At 45.0% G+C, this 16331-nt stretch overlaps 1 long non-coding RNA gene across 3 annotated transcripts in view; it reads left to right on the forward strand.

The window, feature by feature from the left end:
• The window catches only part of LOC137341663 (uncharacterized), a 100921-nt gene that overhangs the window by 12131 nt on the left and 72459 nt on the right, over positions 1-16331 (forward strand). Inside the window, exon 1 of one of the 3 annotated variants that reach the window (XR_010967084.1) lies at positions 16096-16254. The exons of the other annotated variants lie outside the window; for them this stretch is intronic. This is a non-coding gene — a long non-coding RNA (uncharacterized lncRNA). Of the gene's footprint in view, positions 1-16095; positions 16255-16331 lie in introns of those variants that run through there. 3 annotated transcript variants of the gene reach the window in all.

The raw sequence follows: 16331 nt of genomic DNA on the forward strand, positions 1-16331 counted from the left end.
TTTGGCAGGGGTGCAATTTTGAAGGATCCTCAGCGTGTTTCCCTTGCTGTGGGAAACACTCCCTGTTAGAGCAGACGTGTTTCAGTCAGCAGCCAGTGGGAGATGCAAAGGATTATTTGATAGTTGGGGGGAATACCTCATTTATTGCAGCAGGGCACTCTGTCACTTCAGACAAAGTTTTGGCTGCAATGCTGTTGTCTTTCCACTCAAAATTATTAATTTATACCCTAAACTCTGCTGTGCAAATACATTTACCTACTTTGCGGACCCCCTCAAACTCACACCGTCAGGATGGGGGGCGCCATAGCTGCATTCATCACTTCATCCAAGGACGAGCAACATCACCAGCCTCACCAGGCACGCCGTCCACCTCCGCCACGTGGAGCTCCACAACACAGTGCTTCACCACAGGCACCTGCACAAAATAGTGGTGCAACTACACATACACCCACTGTAGGGTGACCCAATGAGTGGCATCAAGTGTGGGTGTTCATGTTGAACCTCATGAAAGGGACTTATTACACAAGCCAGTCAAGAATGGCCAAGATGTGGCAGTAGTGGTGACAATAATAATATTTAATGTGCCATTAACAAAAATCAAATATAAATAAAAAACATGAAAAACCGTCAAATACCCTTGTGCATCCCCTTTGTGCTCACAAAACCTTTGCTTTATGCTTCCTACTACTCCTACATGGTGCTTCCCCTGTGGCTGCAGCAGAGGTAGTGGCAGGTTGCTCTTGTTCATGCCCTGACTGACTAGATGCTTTGGGCCTACGCCCTCTGGTTTTCGGTGCCCGTGAGGGCCCCTCCAAAGACTGCTCCACTTGCACCTGTGCAGGGGCAGACTCGACCACCTGGAGAGGAGGCAGCATTGCAGGTACTGGTTGAGAGGGGGGCAATGGGTGCGACATGGGAGCGATTTGAGTGGCGTCCCCACTTCCATGTCCCCTTTCGCCATCATCCCTCCCCTGGGCCAGGCCCACACCACTCCTCCCACCCTGCTGGACGACAGTTTGGAGGACATGTGTGAAGCCTTGTATGGCCAGTGCTAGTGTATCTGCCTGCCTGTTTAAGGCGGAAGAAAGTTGTTCACCCTGAGTCCGAAGGGCCTTTGACTCATTTGTGAGCTGTTCTTGAAGCTCGATGGAGGCTAGTCTTCCCTCCATCGCAGACATTCCTGCACTTACCTGCGACACTATCTCAGAGATGCCCTCACGCCCTGTGACAGTATCTCAGAGATTTCCTCCTGTACCTGCGCCACCATTACACTTATGCAGGAGTTGGACTCCTCCATCCTCTGCGCGATTGTGGAGAGTGCGCGTGGCACCTGTTCCAGCACCTCGCAAATGTGCAGCTGCCCCTCGATCATTCTCCTTTTAAAGGATGGCCCCCGGGGTTTAGCATTTGTGTCCAGCTGAGCAGAGCCTGGAGAAGAATGCTCCCACTGACGCAGACTCTCCACCGCTGCCCCTGCTACCAGCGTCTGCTCGTGCTCACGTGTGTGGTGACTCACCATGTGCGACCCCAACTAACTGAGGACGGGGATCCACCGAGGTGTGTGTATCTGCGCTGGTGAATGGCTCCCTCAGATGTGACGGTGGCCCCTCAGAGGCCGTCAGGTCCTCCGAGGAATTGCCCTCCGCCGTCACGGCGGTCGCTGAAGGCCCTGTAAGAGAACAGATGGCAATAGCACGAGAAGGCAATAGAACAGAAGCATGATGACAGATGTTGAGGTGCTGAAGATGGCAAGGCATGTTAACATCATTTGTTGTTGTGAGTGCTGAATGTTAAAGTTCTGTCACCAGCCGTTTGTCAGGTGGCAGTCTCGACATCCCGACGGACTGGCACTCGAGGGTACGGCTTAGTTCCAGGCTCCTGCTCCGCATCCGTGAGGACGACCTGATGTTGTGGCCCCCCCTCCGGTTTTTGCCCTCGCCCTTGCATTCTGGGCTCTCTTCTCCTATAAGGGGGGAAAGTAGAGAGGCGTGAGTGAGGGATGGTGACGTGGCCAACCGCTGAATGCATTGGTTTGGGTGAAGCTGACCGTGAAAGAGATGCATCAGAGGGTGAGTATGAGACAGAGTCATGACATTGTATGAGGATTGGGTTGAGTGGTAGTGGTGGGATGAGTACTGGGGAGGTGAGTAAGTACAGATAAGTTGAGTATGAGGTTTGAGTGGGTGTGAGGATTGATGTGATAGAGTAGTGTTGGCAGTGCAGAAGGAGTTGTGGGGTGGGGGCCGTGATGTGGAAGACGGGGTGTAGGAGAATGAGTAAGTGTACTCACTTTGGCTGACCTAGTTAGGTCATTGAAGCACTTCCTGCACTGGATCCATGTGCGGGAGACGTTGCTGCTGCTGGTGACCTCCTCTGCCACCTCGAGCCACGCCTTCTTGGTGGCAGAGACAGGTCATATCCTCCTCTCTGCTGGGTAGAAAATATCCCTCCTCCTCCTCACCCCATCCAGTAGGACCTGGAGTGAGGCATTGTTAAATCTGGGAGCAGCCTTTCCCCTGGTCTGCTCCATGCTGTACCTTTGGTTGTTTGCTGCAGGAGCAGCATTGGAGGACTGCCCCTTTAAATAGGGCTCCTCCATGCGGGTGCGCAGTCCGCCCGCTGCGCAGGTTGACGACGGGAAACCCGGAAGCCACATTAAGAGGCTTCAATTTACCCGCGATCGGTAATTGAACCGATTTCACTGGCCGGGTTACCCACGCGCCCGGTCGCCCCCCCCCCCCCCCCCACTGCCAACCCGCCTCCCTGGTAACATCGGGGCTGTTAAGTGTGCGGGTGAGAAGGTGGCAGATGGAGTATAATGTGGAGAAATGTGAAATTATCCACTTGGTAGGAAGAATAGAAAAGCTGAATATTTTTTAAAAGGCAAGAGACTAAAAGAAATGTTGATATTCAGAGAGATTTGGGTGTCTTTGTACATGAATCACCAAAAGTTAACATGCAGGTACAGCAAGCAATTAGGAAGGCAAAAATTATGTTTGCCTTTATTGCAAGGGGGTTGAAGTATAAGAGTAAGGAGGTCTTGCTGCAATTCTATAGGGCTCTGGTGAGACCACACCTGGAGTACTGTGTACATTTTAGTTCTCCTTATTTAAAGAAGGATATATTTGCCTTAGAGGGGATGCAATGAAGATTCACTAGATTGATTCCTGGGATGAGAAGGTTGTCCTATGAGGAGGGATTGTGTAGAATGGGCCTATATTCTCTGGAGTTTAGAAGAATGAGAGATAATCCCATTGAAACGTAGAAAATTCTTAGAGTGCTCGACAGGGTAGATGCTGAGAGGCTGTTTCCCGTGGCTGGAGAGTCTAGGACTAGGGGTCATAGTCTCAAGACGACTTAATGTTTGGCCATTTAGGAATGAGATGTGGAAAATTTTCTACACTCAGAGGGTTGTGAGTCTTTGGAATTCTCTACCCCAGAGTGCTGTGAATGCTCATTCATTGAGTATATTCAAAACTGAGATCAATAGATTTTTAGACACTAAGGGAATCAAGGGATATGGAGATAGGGCAGGAAAGTGGATTTGAGGTAGAAGATCAGTCATGATCTTATTGAATGGTGCAGCAGGTTGGAGGGGCTGTATGGCCTACTCCTGTTCCTATTTCTTATGTTATGTAAGCAAGTACAGCAGTCATTTTTCATACAGTAAGTTCCAACGAACATTAGTGTAATGAATTACCAATTTTCTATTATTTTGTTGATTGAGGGAAGAATGCTGGCCAGAACAACTTCCTACTCCTGCTAATAATGCCATTGGCTCTTTAATATCCACCCACCTCTGACAATGCAGCACTCCCTCAGTACTGTACTGGAGTATCAGTCTAGATTATATACTCCAGTCCTGAAGGCTCATACTAACAAGCTTATGATTCAATCATGAGAGTGCTACCAATTGAGCCAAGTTTTTTTTTTATTCGTTCATGGGATGTGGGCGTTGCCGGCGAGGCCAGCATTTATTGCCCATCCCTAATTGCCCTTGAGAAGGTGGTGGTGAGCTGCCTTCTTGAACCGTTGCAGTCCGTGTGGTGAAGGTTCTCCCACAGTGCTGTTAGGAAGGGAGTTCCAGGATTTTGACCCAGCGATGATGAAGGAACGGCGATATATTTCCAAGTCGGGATGGTGTGACTTGGAGGGAAACGTGCAGGTGGTGTTGTTCCCATGTGCCTGCTGCCCTTCTCCTTCTAGGTGGTAGAGGTCGCGGGTTTGGGAGGTGCTGTCGAAGAAGCCTTGGCGAGTTGCTGCAGTGCATCCTCTGGTTGGTACACACTGCAGCCACTGTGCGCCGGTGGTGAAGGGAGTGAATGTTTAGGGTGGTGGATGGGGTGCCAATCAAGCGGGCTGCTTTGTCCTGGATGGTGTCGAGCTTCTTGAGTGTTGTTGGAGCTGCACTCGTCCAGGCAAGTGGAGAATATTCCATCACACTCCTGACTTGTGCCTTGTAGATGGTGGAAAGGCTTTGGGGAGTCAGGAGGTGAGCCACTCACCGCAGAATACACAGCCTCTGACCTGCTCTTGTAGCCACAGTATTTATATGGCTGGTCCAGTTAAGATTCTGGTCAATGGTGACCCCCAGGATGTTGATGGTGGGGATGTACAAATTTGGTGCATGAAGTTTGTCAGGTTAATGAACAAATTGTTGTCACAAATCTCCAATGACTTTAAAAAGACAGAGAAGCAGAGGCAGAATTTGTTTTCATATTCTTGTGAAAAACCCATCGGGGAGAACAAAATGAAATGAATAGCTCAGTATTTACGCATCATGGCAAAAATCAAAAGGTAGGCCCACTGTTAGAGTTTGGATGTATTTCCCCATCTTGGAAGGATCGAACAAGAGATAGGCATCTATCTACCCGAAGGAGTAATTTTTTCTCAAAAATAAATGTCATCAACCGGCCCCCTTGTTCAGCTGGTTCAACCAGTGCCATGGGTGAGTGGAGACTGCAGTTTCTGTTTGCATGGGGCAGGCAGGTGACAGAGATGTTCCCAATGTGGTACTTATGCCCACCTCCCACATATTATTCAAATGCCCTCCTCCTGACCCCAAACTGATGGGGTCAGTACTGGAGGGCGCTATTGGTGACAATCCCAGTACATCAGCCTGGATCACATCCTGAGCATTTTCAGGGCCTCTTTTTCTCTTCCATAATTGTTTTGGTGTAATAAAAATTGCCCAGTCTCCATGGGTATCATACATTTCTGCTATATCTCTACAAAAATATGTTGCAACGGCTCGACAAGGTCTGGATTTCTTCCCATGTTACAATAAAATCTTGTAATTACATCAAAAATAAAGCAAAAGTCTTTCTGTGGATCCTGAACAATCAGTTAGAAAGGGAAGAAACAAGGAAATAAAAAAGAAAGGAAATAGAAAGAATGGAAAATGGATAAATATAATATCGGCTTTATTCTTTACAGGTAATAAAACAACACAAGTGAAATTCCTCCTTTCAATAATTTTAGTGAAAATGTCAGCATGATTACAGAACAGGATTTTCTGTTTTATATTCATGCTGACTTTTTCTCTAAAGTTACAGACAGGAGGAATTGCACTGAATATGCTTGTTTCAAGTAAATTGATTGGTGGGGTAGTGGGAGTGTGGTCAAATGGATGGTGGGAGAAGGAGTTATCGGGAGTGAGTGCTCCTGATGGCCAATCAGAGATGCCAGCTTGCTATATTTAATATCGAGCCTCTGAGTTTCTCAATAATATCCAGCTGTCTGAATTGTTTTGCAGTTTCTTCAAACTTCATTCTTTGTTCCTTGTATCCTAGCTGTTCCAGGATTGGTAGGAACACACGTCCACAAATCGAACTACAAAACATACAGCGTAGTGGACATATTTTACAAAAGGGTAGATTCTTTGGGGTTGAAATTGCAGAGCACTATATTAGTGATGAACACATTTGTATGAAAATTCTTTGTCGTTATTTAAACAGAGGTGCTAAAACCTGTTTCAAAAACAGAAAATGCTGGAAACACGCTGCAGGTTAGTCAACATCTGTGGAGAAAATAGACAAGTTAACATTTCAAGTGTGGACCCTTCATCAAAAGGGTTAAACCCATTTATTTTAAATGGATTAGTGCCTTTGTTTAAACAGCAGAGAGAACCTCAGTGTGATTTCAATCCATTTTGCTTTTATCTGGGATAAATTTAATTATGAGGCAGCTTTATAGCTTTAAATAGAATTGTTTCATTTCCTATTCTAGAGAATGGCAATGTCCAGTTTGTAAGATTTGAAATTATTTTTGTCCTACTAAACGGACATGAGGAATAGATTGTCAAACATATAAATGATAACAATTTTGGCACTATTACACATTCACTTTATTTTAGCTGTGACATTATATTCTGATAAATTTTCTTTTTCACTGATTTTGATCCTAATGTGCAGTCTTTCGTCTTCCATTCAGGTAGTTTGATCATTATTAATGAGCAGCATCAACACTGTCAAAAACACTGAACAATTTTCACACAAGGCATCAGAGGACTGAGTAATTAGAAATTATAGGGGAAACTTGCACAAAATGACTGCTGGAAACATCTGCAACCATAACTAGGAGACTTTTCAGAAACACCTTTGAAAATAAAGATTGCCTCTTTTAATCTACCTCCGACACACAAATCCAGTTTGTGACCAGATCTCAGCCAATCCCATGTCAAGAAATAGAGCAAATTTTCTCATGAGTATTGATTGACAGGTTGGTGTTTTACCACATGATCTTTGTTTGGAAGTAACTTGTTCCAATCAGCATTCTGATCTGGCATCAGGACTAAGCTATGGAAATCAAGATCCTATTTTACACCACACATGATGAAATCATCTCTAGCAGATATTTCATTTTACATTTAGCTTTAATTATTTCAAATATAATTATCCTGTTGACTGTAGCTCACTCGCAGGTTAGTCCACCAAACATTGGCTCATGAAGTCTCATGGCGTCAGGTCAAACAATGTCAAAGACAACTCCTGCTGATCACTACCTATCGCCACCCCCCCCCCCCAAACTGATTAACATTACTCTTCCATGTTGAACATCACTTGGAAGAAGCTCTGTGAGAAGCAAACTTACAGAATTGGGGGAAGTCAATGCCCACCACCAAGCATGGCGTGGTCGTACCACCAATTGCTGAGCTGGCTGAGTCCTGAAGGACATAGCTGCCAGACTAGGTCTGTGTCAGGTGAAGAGTAAACCAGTACAAAGAATTAACCTACTTGATTTCATCTTCATCAACTTACTTGTCACAGACATGTCTGTCCATAAAAGCATTGGTAGGAGTGATCATTGCACAGTCTTTGTGAAGACAGTCTCATCTCTACAGTGAGGACATCCTCCATAGTGTAGTGTGGCACTACTGCCATGCTAAGTTACAGCAGCGGAGCGGGAGAAGCCTTGAGAAAATTCCCGACCATTATCTGTACTCCATTTATGAACATCCAAGATTACAATTGCAATTGGAACTCTAACTAGTGTTTGTAAAGCAATTTTTAAATCTGTTGGATGATTTATTCTTCCAATAAATATGTCAAATAATTCCAAGCTTCATGTTAAAATTGTTGCAGTTTATTATCTTAACAATTAAACTGGAGCTGAATATATGTTGAAGCAATGTATTCTGATGATATAACATTGTGACGTTGCTTTAAGTTTATCTTTATGATGCAAACAGATAATGAAGAAGTTCCATTGATACAATCTGCTGACCCAACACCAAAACACCACCCTGTCATTTGCTCATTACTTGGCCTATTGCAAGAACATTACTTCCACTGGATGCCTGATATTGAACCTGTTGCTAAAAATCAAATGCAAAGTTTTCTTTTATTCTGCTGCCATGACTCTTGCAGAATCATGTTTCCAATTTTTAAAATATATTTTAAAATGCTTTAGTCAATTTTGCACTCATAATAGTGAAGGATATCAGTGGTGCCAAATGGAATATTTTGTCATTTCAGGCACCCTGTGTTAGCATCAAACACTGTCAGGCCAGATGTAGAATGGATATTTGCAGAGTAAAGCTCCTTCCACTCTGTCTCAGCAATGGTCCTACCCAACAACGTTGTGGGAGTAACTTTACCACAAGGACTGCAGCAGTTCAAAAAGACGGTTCACCATCACCTTCACAGAGGCAACATGGGATGGGCAATAAATGCCCGTTTTGCCAGCGATGCCCATATCCTGAGAATGAATATTCTCAGGATATGGGCATTGCCCTTTCTAGGATGGCCACTCATCCAGTTCTGAACCTGACTGTCTGGTTTCAAGAGTGACCACCAATAATTTCTAATATTGAAAACCAGATAGCAAACGCCCTGTTTTTTGTTTGTTGTACTTTGAAATAATTCTGTATACATGCATAAGCAGAACTATTTTGCGCACATACACAGCACTTTTCTAATGCACTGAACTCCATGCCTGCCTCATGTCTGATTTCGGATGGGGCAAAAGGCGGCAACTCAAGCTTCAGTCCCAATCTCAGGAGAGCATACCACACTGCACCAACTTGGTGGGGGTTTAGGAACAGATTGCTCTCCTGTCCAAGAGTTGCCTGGCCCAGATGACATCTATAGAACAGATTAGAGGGATTTCTTACTCTTAAGAAAAGAAAAGGGTAATGTTAAACTTTATTTGATCATTAAACAGAAAAGCACTCGAAGTTACTAATTTTAGTGAGTTTGCACAATGGCCTTTCAGTTCTGGGATCTGGGTTGAGGTTTTTCTCCATTTTCTTGCCATTCAATCATCTTATGGCCTCTCTGAGTAATACTACCCCATTTAATGGCAAATCAGGGGCAGTTTTGCCCATTGGAACTGGCTAGAGACTGTTCATTAGGAGGTTTACACCTGGCAGACTGAGCAGCCTTTCATCCCATCAGCCTGGGCTATATTTCAACCCAGATCCCAAAGCTGTAAGGCCAGTGTGCAAACCCACTGAAATTAGTCACTTTTTAAATTTAACAATCAGCAGGTTACTAAATAAAGTTTAACATTTCCTCTTTTTTTGTGTCAGCCTTGGCTCAGTGGTAGCACTCTCACCTCTGAGTCAGAAGGTTGTGGGTTTAAGCCCCACCCTAGAGACTTGAGCACATAATCTAGGCAGCACTGAAGGAGTGCTGCACTATTTAGAGTTGCTGTCTTTAAGATGCAATGTTATAACCAAGGCCCCATCTACCCTTTCACATTGAAGTAAAAAATCCCATAGCACTATTTGAAGAACAGCAGGGTGGGTGACCTGGTCAATATTTATCCCTCAACCAGCACCATCAAAAACAGATTATCTGGTCATTTATTTCATTGCTCTTTGTGGGATCTTGCTGAGTGTAAATTGTCTGCTGTACATCCCTACATTACAACAGTGACCACACTTCAAAAGTACTTAATTGTCTTTGAAGTGCTTTGGGATGTCCTGAGGTCATGAAAGGTGCTATATAAATGCAAGTTCTTTCTTCTTTTTTGTTAAGGATAAGAAATCCATCTAGTCTATCCAATAAAGGTGCTCTGAGCCATGTAACTATTGGACATGAAAACAACCCACTCCTACATTCCCACCAATATCTTTCTTTAGCTATTCACTCGGAAGGGTACAGTGGCTCACTTGTTGAGTTGCAGCCCTCATCAACTCTGCTAAGCATCTTGTGAAACTCAGAAGAATGGAAGAATTGGGCCTGCACCCTGCTCCTCTATGCCGTTGGATGTTGGAGGTATAATACGCCAAGGGGTTGGACTGTAATCCTGAATGGAACGAGTCGCTACCAAGCACAACTCATGTGATACGGCTTGAATCTCACTAGTCTGTTGCTGTATCAGCCATTTCTGTGACAAGGATGTTGCATGAGTCTACGTTGGCAGATGGACTTCTGATTTCTAGTGAAATGCAATCACGCAATGACACTTTATAATACAAGTTACACCTTATATACGCCATGTTTTATCATTTCTAAAATGAATGTAAATTGAGAGACTTAAAAATCCCAGCGATTCATATCACCTTATTACAAAAAAAGAAAGAAATAATCACTGGTTTATTTATGAAATAATGGTGGGCAGTACTTCCTTTGTATCACTTTGGATTGTGGAAATTGAACTCAATTAACGGTCACACCCCAAATGTTAACCAATCTTTTTCAGATGTTGATTGACTTGCTGTTCATTTCCAGCATTTTCTTTTTTAAATTTCCTTTTAATTTATTTATTGTACGGTTTTGTTTGGTTACAGAAATAACATTTTGACTGTTGCACCGGAGAAATGTGGTTATGCTGAATCTCTCACCAGTGTTACTGAATTCTGGTTGTTGTGGTTATTTCCGCGTGTTAATTTATTCTGGTATTATTGAGAGTTACTTTCCTATTTTGTTAAAATTCTTATCGACTTGAATCAATTTCCTGTATGATTGTGGGATTTCTTTGAAAAGAACATTGATACTGAAAATTTCTAATGTCCAAAAAGCAGTTTCTTCAGACTTAAGTATAGACCTGTAATCATCTTTAAAAAAAAATTAACATGAATTATTAAAAATAGCTTCACTCTGCTTAAATCTTTGTAACCAGAAAAATAAGTTTTAAAAAAGACTAGAAATGATTGCTTTTTATTTGAGAGTTGTGTGCTATCCAATGAGGAACAGAAATAACACACTGGGCTGTTTTTGTTGTATCCTGACACATGTATAATAATATCATAGTAGGTACAGCACAGGAGGAGGCCATTTGGCCCATCGTGCCTGTGCTGGCTCTTTGAAAGAGCTATCCAATTAGTCCCACTCCCCTGCTCTTTCCCCATAGCCCTGTAAGTTTTTTCCCTTCAAGTATTTATCCAATTCTATTTTGAAAGTTATTATTGAATTTTCTTCCACCACCCTTTCAGGCAGTGCATTCCAGATCATAACAACTCGCTGCGTAAAGAAATGTTACCTCGTGTCGATTCTGGTTCTTTTGCTGATCACCTTAAATCTGTGTCCTCTGGTTACCGGAATCAGTTTCTCCTTATTTACTTTATCAAAACCGTTCATGATTTTGCACACCTCTATCAAATTTCCCCTAAACCGTCTCTGTCCTAAGGAGAACAACTCCAACTTCTCCAGTGTCTCCACATAACTGAAGTCCCTCATCCCTGGAATCATTCCAGTAAATCTCTTCTGCACCCTCTCGAAAGCCTTGACATCCTTCCTAAAGTGTGGAGCCCAGAATTGAACACAATACTCCAGCTGAGGCCTAACCAGTGTTCTATAAAGGTTTAGCATAACTTCCTTGCTTTTGTACTCTATGCCTCTGCCTCTATTAATAAAGCCTAGGATCTCATATGCTTTTTTAACAGCTTTCTCAACTTGTCCTGCCACCTTCAAGGATTTGTGTACATACATCCCCAGGTCTCTCTGTTCCGGCACTCCCTTTAAAATTGTACCATTTAGTTTATATTACCTCTCCTCATTCGACTTACCAAAATGTATCACTTCACACTTTTCAGCATTAAATTTCATCTGCCACGTGTCTGCCCATTTCACCAGTCTGTCTATGTCCTCCTGAAGTCTGTTACTATCCTCCACATTGTTTGCCATGTTTCTGAGTTTCGTGTCATCTGCAAACTTTGAAATTATACCCTCTATACCCAAATCCAGGTCATTAATATGTATCAAAAAGAACAGTGGTCCTAATACTGACCCCTGGGGAACACCACTGAATACTTCCCTCCAGTCTGAAAAACAACCGTTCACCACTACTCTCTGCTTTCTGTCCCTTATGTATTGTAAGTTTGGATGGGTATGATGCTTGGCACCATAGAAACTATCAAAGATTATGGGACCTGTCTGCATCTGTACCAATCTTTATAAGAGTATATAGGTGCCATGGGTACGGTAGCATAGTGGTTATGTTCTGGACTAGTAATCCAGAGGCCTGGACTAATAATCCAGAGTCATGAGTTCAAATAAAAAAAAATAGTATCAGTAATGGTGGCCATGAAACTACTGGATTGTCGTAAAAACTCATCTGGTTCACTAATGTCCTTTAGGGAAGGAAACCTGCCGTCCTTACCCGGTCTGGCCTATATGTGACTCCAGACCCACAGCAATGTGGTTGAATCTTAATCGCCCTCTGAAATGGCCTAGCAAGCCACTCAGTTGTACAATCTTGCTACAAAAAGTCATAATAAGAATAAAATCAGACGGACCACTTGGTACTGGACACGACAAAGGCAAACCAAGCCCAGTCAACCCTGCAAAGTCCTCCTCACTAACATCTGGGGACTTGTGCCAAAATTGGGAGAGCTGTCCCACAGACTAGTCAAGCAGCAGCCTGACATAGCCATACTCACAGAATCATACCTTTCAGCCAACGTCCCAGACTCTTCCATCATCATCCCTGGGTATGTCCTGTCCCACTGACGGGACAAACCAACCAGAGGTATATCTGGTGATATACAGTCAGGAGGGAGTGGCCCTGAGAGTCCTCAACATTGACTCTGGACCCCATGAAATCTCAGGCATCAGGTCAAACATGGGCAAGGAAACCTCCTGCTGATTACCACCTACCGCCCTCCCTCAGCTGATGAATCAGTCCTCCTCCATGTTGAACATCACTTGGAGGAAGCACTGAGGGTAGCAAGAGCACAGAATGTACTCTGGGTGGGGGACGTCAATGTCCATCACCAAGAGTGGCTCGGTAGCACCACTACTGATGGAGCTGGAGAATCCTGAAGGACATAACTGCCAGACTGGGCCTGCGGCAGGTGGTGTACGAACCAACACGAGGGAAAAAACCTACTTGACCTCGTCCTCACCAATCTACCTGTCACAAATGCATCTGTCCATGACAGTATTGGTAGGAGTGACCACCGCACAGTCCTTGTGGAGACGAAGTCCCGACTTTACACTGAGGACACCATCCAACGTGTTGTGTGGCACTACCAACCTGCTAAATGGGATAGATTCAGAACAGATCTAGCAGCTCAAAACTGGGCATCCATGAGGTGCTGTGGGCCATCAGCAGCAGCAGAATTGTATTCCAGCACAATCTGTAACCTCATGGCTCGGCATATTCCTCACTACACCATTACCAACAAGCCAGGGGATCAACCCTGGTTCAATGAGGAGTGTGGATGAGCACGCCAGGAGCAGCACCAGGCGTACCTAAAAATGAGGTGCCAACCTGGTGAAGCTACAACTCAGGACTACTTGCATGCTAAACAGCGGAAGCAACATGCTATAGACAGAGCTAAGCGATTCCACAACCAACGGATCAGATCAAAGCTTTGCAGTCCTGCCACATCCAGTCGTGAATGGTGGTGGACAATTAAACAACTAACGGGAGGAGGAGGCTCTGTGAACATCCCCATCCTCAATAATGGCAGAGTCCAGCACGTGAGTGTAAAAGATAAGGCTGAAGCGTTTGCAACCATCTTCAGCCAGAAGTGCCAAGTAGATGATCCATCTCGGCCTCCTCCCGATATTCCCACCATCACAAAAGTCGGTCTTCAGCCAATTCGATTCACTCCACGTGATATTAAGAAACGGCTGAGTGCACTGGATACAGCAAAGGCTATGGGCCCCGATAACATCCCGGGGGGAGAATGGGGGGGGGGGGGGGGGAAGGATAGTTATGGGGGGGATAGGGAGGAAAAGAGAGAGATCACATATCAGAGTGCGTCCGACAATGTGGAAAATTGCCCAGGTATGTCCTGTCCACAAAAAGCAGGACAAATTCAATTCGGCCAATTACCGCCCATCAGTCTACTCTCAATCATCAGCAAAGTGATGGAAGGTGTCGTCAACAGTGCTATCAAGCGACACTTACTCACCAATAACCTGCTCACCGATGCTCAGTTTGGGTTCCGCCAGAACCACTCGGCTCCAGACCTCATTTCAGCCTTGATCCAAACATGGACAAAAGAGCTGAATTCCAGAGGTGAGGTGAGAGTGACTGCCCTTGACATCAGGGCAGCATTTGACCGAGTGTGGCACCAAGGAGCCCCAGTAAAATTGAAGTCAATGGGAATCGAGGAAAACTCTCCAGTGGCTGGAGTCATACCTAGCACAAAGGAAGATGGTAGTGGTTGTTGAAGGCCAATCATCTCAGCCCCAGGACATTGCTGCAGGAGTTCCTCAGGGCAGTGTCCTAGGCCCAACCATCTTCAGCTGCTTCATCAATGACCTTCCCTCCATCTTAAGGTCAGAAATGGGGATGTTCGCTGATGATTGCACAGTGTTCAGTTCCATTCGCAACCCCTCAGATAATGGAGCAGTCCGTGCCCACGTGCAGCAAGATCTGGACAACATCCAGGAATGGGCAAGTAACATTCGCGCCAGACAAATGCCAGGCATTGACCATCTCCAACAAGGGAGAATGTAACCACCTCCCTTTGACATTCAATGACATTACCATCGCTGAATCCCCTACATCCTGGGGGTCACCATTGAACATGAAGTTAACTGGACCAGCCACATAGATACTGTGGCTACAAGAGCAGGTCAGAGGCTGCGTATTTTGCGGCGAGTGACTCACCTCCTGACTCCCCAAAGCCTTTCCACCATCTACGAGGCACAAGTCAGGAATGTGATGGAATACTCTCCACTTGTGTCGTAGGCCCAACCATCTTCAGCTGCTTCATCAATGACCTTCCCTCCATCATAAGGTCAGAAATGGGGATGTTCGCTGATGATTGCACAGTGTTCAGTTCCATTCGCAACCCCTCAAATAATGAAGCAGTCCGAGCCCACATGCAGCAAGACCTGGACAACATCCAGGCTTGGGCTGATAAGTGGCAAGTAACATTCGCGCCAGACAAGTGCCAGGCAATGACCAGCTCCAACAAGAGAGAGTCTAACCACCTCCCCTTGACATTCAACGGCATTACCATCGAAACGCCCACCATCAACATCCTGAGGGTCACCATTGACCAGAAACCTAACTGGACCAGCCATATAAATACTGTGGCTACAAGAGCAGGTCAGAGGCTGGGTATTCTGCGGCGAGTGACTCACCCCCTGACTCCCCAAAGCCTTTCCACCATCTACAAGGCACAAGTCAGGAGTGTGATGGAATACTCTCCACTTGCCTGGATGAGTGCAACTCCAACAACACTCAAGAAACTCGACACTATCCAGGACAAAGCAGCCAGCTTGATTGGCACCCCATCCACCACCCTAAATATTCACACCCTTTACCACCGGCGCACTGTGGCTGCAGTGTGTACCATCCACAGAATGCACTGCAGCAACTCGCCAAGGCTTCTTCGACAGCACCTCCCAAACCCGCGACCTCTACCACCTAGAAGGAGAAGGGCAGCAGGCACATGGGAACAACACCACCTGCACGTTCCCCTCCAAGTCACACACCATCCTGACTTGGAAATATATCGCCGTTCCTTCATCATCGCTGGGTCAAAATCCTGGAACTCCCTACCTAACAGCACTGTGGGAGAACCTTCACCACACGGACTGCAGTGGTTCCAGAAGGCGTCTCATCACCACCTTCTCAAGGGCAATTAGGGATGGGCAATAAATGCTTCCTTTGCCAGCGACGCCCACATCCCATGACGAATAAAAAAATGTCATTTTAAGAACGCTTTTTTCATATGCTTTATTATGTTTTATTTTGTTTTAAATGATTTTCTCCACAATTCCATGCATGACTGAAAAGGCAGGCCTAGCTTGTTCCTAGGCCTCTGTCCATACTGCTCAAGAGCCTGCCACTTGGACCTCTTTGTGAGAGTGGCCAAGCTTGACCTCTCCTCTGATTATCCCACCTTTCCTGTGGTAGTGTTCTTGAATAATGTCTGGAATTTTCATGTAGCTTGGAGCTTTTCCCGCTGTTTTTCTTGTATTTCTTTGGTGATTCTCTTGCATATTTGACCTAATATACAGATATGAGCCACAATGTCTGAAAAATCATGATGATATTTAAACTATTGGCGTATTCTCCTCCCAAGTGTGTGCAGACAAGAAAATCAAATGGTAAATCAACAGGATTTCTTGCCAACTTGAAATTTGACCTGGATTTGCCCCTGATTCGTTGGAGTGAGTTCGTTCACCTCTTTCTAAACTGGGATCTTTCCCAGGGTATCCCTGGAGCTGTGGATTCATATGCAAATTATCAGAGTTGGATAGAGTAGAAACCCAGCACTGGAGTTTCTGTGTGTGGCGGCGGTGGTGGGCTTGGGCCATTAGTTTGAAATAATCTGATCCTGTCTTGTGGAGACCTCGTTGATTGCCGGAGCCAAACAAACAACATGAAGGATTGGTGGTGAGTCACATCGCTCCTGCTAATGGCCTCTGATGAACAAAACACACAGCATCACAGCTGCTGCTTTGCAAATGTGC

The sequence above is a fragment of the Heptranchias perlo genome, chromosome 2 (assembly GCF_035084215.1).
Source record: "Heptranchias perlo isolate sHepPer1 chromosome 2, sHepPer1.hap1, whole genome shotgun sequence".
NCBI classification, from domain to species: Eukaryota; Metazoa; Chordata; class Chondrichthyes; order Hexanchiformes; family Hexanchidae; genus Heptranchias; species Heptranchias perlo.